The following is a 4,180-nucleotide window of genomic DNA, read 5'->3' as shown; positions in this document are numbered from 1 at the left end:
TTTCCATAAGGGTGTCTCCTGCGTTTTCTAAGATTCTTATGGTTTGAGGTTTTACATTTAGGTCTTTGATCCATTTGGAGTTAATTTTTGTGTATGGTGATAGGTAGGGGTCCTGTTTCAATCTTCTGCATGTGGTCAGTCAGTTTTCCCAGCATCATTTACTGAATAGGTTCTCCTTTCCCCAGTAGTTGTTGTTGGAGGCTTTGTCAAAGATGAGTTGGTTGAGAAATTGAGGCTTTGCTTCCGGAGTCTCTATCCTGTTCCATTGATCTACATGCCCGGTTTCGTATGAATACGAGGCTGTTTTGATTACTGTAGCCTTGTAGTAGAGTTTGAAGTCTGGAAGCGTGATATCTTCTGCTTTGTTTCTCTTGCTAAGGATTGTTTTGGTTATTTGTGGTTGTTTATGTTTCCATATGAATTCTGTATTGTCATTTCCAGGTCTAAGAAGAATGATGTTGATAACTTAATGGGTATTGCGTTGAATCTGTAGATTGCCTTTGGTAGGATGTACATCTTAACAATGTTGATTCTTCTTATACATGAGCATGAAATATTTTTCCATTTGTTTGTGTCTTCTTGGATTTCTTTGAGCAGTGTTTTGTAATTCTCATTGTAAAGGTTTTTCACTTCCCTGGTTAGGAAGATGCTGAGGTATTTCACTTTTCTGTGGCTATTGTGAATGGGATTGTGCTTTCTATTTGGATCTCTGCCTGCTTGTTGTTGGTATATAGGAATGAAACTGACTTTTGCACGTTTATTTTGTACCCTGAGTTTTTTGCCAAAGTCCTTTATCAGTGCAAGCAGGTTTTTGACAGATTCTCTTGGATTTTCAAGTTATAGGATCATATCATCAGCAAAGAGGGATAACTTGACTTCCTCTTTTCCTATTTGTATACCCCTGATTTCCTTCTCTTGTCTAATTGCCTGGACTAGGATTTCCAACACAATATTTAACAGAGGGGTGAGAGTGGGCAGTCCACTGCCTTATCTTACCTATAACTCTCTTGCCTTATATTCCCCCTCTTCTCTCTCTTCTCCTTAGGGGCAACCAAATTTGTTTCCTTATGTTCTGCATTGCAGAAGTATTTTAATAATAATTTTTTGAGCCGGGCTCAGTGGCTCAGCCTGTAATCCCGTGCCTTTGGGAGGCTGAGGTGAGTGGATTGCCTGAGTCCATGGGTTCGAGACCCGCCTGGGCAACGAGACCTCATCTCTACAATAAATCAAAAAGTCAGCTGGGCATGGTAGTGTGTGCCTGTAATTCCGGCTACTTGGAAGGCTGAGGTGGAAGGATCGCTGGAGCCCAGTAGGTCGAGGCCACTGCACTCCAGTCTGGGCGAGAGTGAGACTCCAACTCAAAAAAAAAATAAAAAAAAATAATTTTTTGTTAATTGTGTAGTTCCTTGGAGTGGTTCGATGACTTATCAATTATTTATTTTCTTTTAAAACCATTTTAAAAGAAGGAATTCTCAGGAGGAATTCTGGCATGTAAAATTATACCTGTTTTGTTATGTATAATATATCTCCCTTTATGTCTGTTGCTTAAAGGAGTTTAATGAATATTTTGGTGTGTGGTAGAATCTGACAAAAAGGGTTAAAAGAATGTGACTTCTTCACAAAGTAGAAACCAAGGTTGCATACATTAAAAAAAAAACTTCAATGCGCTTAAAGATTATCATGTGTTGCTGTTACGATTCTATGTGCCTAGTCTTTGTTTTTTGAAAGGAAACGAGTCTAGGCTATGTATCCTTCATTTTAGTAATAACATGTCTCACTTATATTTTCAACACCTTTCGTGAAAGCGGAAATATGCAACAGTACAGCATAATTTGTATGCTGTACTGCAAGTAAATATTTAAGACATAGCAAATCCTTTTAGAAATGAGGCAGAGTATAAATAAATAAATACACATTTATTAGAAACTAAGCTAATACATATGGATTTTTCTGTAAGCATCAGTATCATTCCTGATCAAATTACGTCTTTGCTTAACAACTTCTGGAAGCCTTGAAATAAAGTCTAAATTCCTTAGTTTTATGACACCCTTATTTATGAGGCCCTTCATGACTGGCTGTACCTGTATTTCCATTTTTATAGTGTCTGTTCTATGCTTCAGCCATGTTGTACTTCTTTCAGCTCTTTGAAACCACTGTGCAATCTCTTACCCCCAGGTTCTTTCTTAGCTTTATTCCTTCTGTCCAGAGGGCTATATTTCACTTCCTCCAACTTAGACTGCTCCATACTTTTGCTATGCCCTGTGAAAGCACCTATGTGTTTCCATTTTATTTTAATTTCTTGTTTACTATTCTTTATCTTCTGCTAGATGGCACATGTTCTGTTAGGACAGATACCACCTTTGTTTGTTTAATAGTCTATCTCTAGGATCCACCACAGAACCTGCAACATAGCAGGGATTAAGAACTAATGGGAAGAAAAATCCTTGCAATTCTTTCGGGAATGGTAAATACATACTCAACTATACTACAAGGCAACACGGAATAAGCTAAGTATGTGAGTTAAAAGGAAAAAAGAATGATGTCCCAGGAGAAATATTAAAAAGGGCATCAAGCAGAAAATGATGTTTGAAGTGGGCATCAAAGGAAGAGAAAAATAGTTTCAGCACATGGAGATGAGAGTGAAAAGGTCTGAAGCATGTCAGAAAATGTGAAATAATTTCTTTGTATTGGAGTAAAGGGTATGGTTAGGGCACATGTAAAAGATAAGGCTAGAGAAAAGGGTTGGAGTCACATCTTGGACAGCCTTGAAGACTAAGCCAAGGAAAACATCTTTTACTTGGGTACCAAAGAAACCACTTATAGTTTTTGAGCATGCCTGGCATTAGTTCATTCTTTAGTCTTTGTTACTATCAACGTATAATACATTTCAGAGAGCTTTTAAAAGAAAAACTGGTTATAAATAGTGATTTTTGTCCTTACAGAACCTTATGTTTTTAATCCTCATTCTGGCTCCCCTATCCCTTTTCTAAAAAGGAGCAGTAGTTTGGGACAAAACAACAGAGTACAATTTGTAAGCTTTTGATTTTTATGGTTCTAACTTTAGCTTTAGACTTTGTATACAGAATTACCATAAGCTTGCTTTATATAATTCTCAACTCTTTTTTAATGTGTGGATAAAACACTTCTTTAAAAATGTATTTATTTAATTGACAAAGATTATGTATATTTATTTTTTTACATGATGCTTTGAAATATGCATATGAGGGGGACACAAAAAAACCCAGAATTATCTTTTGGAGGGCAGGCCCTTTGTAGTACACTAGGAATTCATTCCTCTGGATCAAATGGTTGAAAGTTTTTATCTGGAAGTTTTAAGAAAGTTGCATCATTTGCAGAGGAAATGTCCCAAATTGTGGCAAACAGGGGACTCGTTCTTCCACCATGTCAGTGAACCTGCCCACACCGTGCTGAGTGTTCAGCAGTTTTTGACCAAAACTGCATGATCCTTGTGCCTCACCCTCCCTATTCACCTGATCTTGCCCCTAGCGATGGATGTTATTTTGTTTGCTTGGATGAAAAAAAAGTCTTCCAAGGGAAACGTTTTGCGGAGGTGGAAGAGGTGAAACAAAAAAATGGCAGAAACACTTAAAGACATCAAAATCGACAACTTCAAAAACCATTTAGAGCAATGGAAAAAACATCTCGATAGGTCTATTGCATCAAATGGAGAGTACTTTGAAGATGACTGAAGTTTAAGCATGTAAAATAAATACACAGTTTTTAATAAACACTGTTTTTTGGGGGTCCCCTTTTGTATATTGTTAAATTGAGCTAATTGCTAAATGGCTAAATTGAGCTAATTGACATATACACTATCTCACATATCATTTTTTGTGTGGTGAGAATACTTAAAATCTTTCTTAGCAATTTTCAAAAATATCATACATTGTTATTAATTGTAGTCACTCTGCACAATAGATTTCTTTGATATGTTCTGTGCTCTAACTGAAATTTTGTGTCCTTTAACCAAGTAGATAAAATAATTTTTAATAATTTATTAGATAAAGTAATTCATTGAATATTTTAAGCTTTTTTAATGGCATCATTTAGACTCAGATCTATTTGTCTAAATTTCAATATGGTAACTAAATTTCTTTTAAAAATTATTTAAGTGAGTATAAAATAAAAATTTAGAAATTACAAAGTCCCAAATAAAAGG

Source organism: Carlito syrichta, unplaced genomic scaffold (assembly GCF_000164805.1).
Source record: "Carlito syrichta isolate Samal-C Ts95f unplaced genomic scaffold, Tarsius_syrichta-2.0.1 Scaffold315578, whole genome shotgun sequence".
NCBI classification, from domain to species: Eukaryota; Metazoa; Chordata; class Mammalia; order Primates; family Tarsiidae; genus Carlito; species Carlito syrichta.
The sequence above is the reverse complement of the archived record's forward strand: the minus strand, read 5'-3'. Positions refer to the sequence as shown.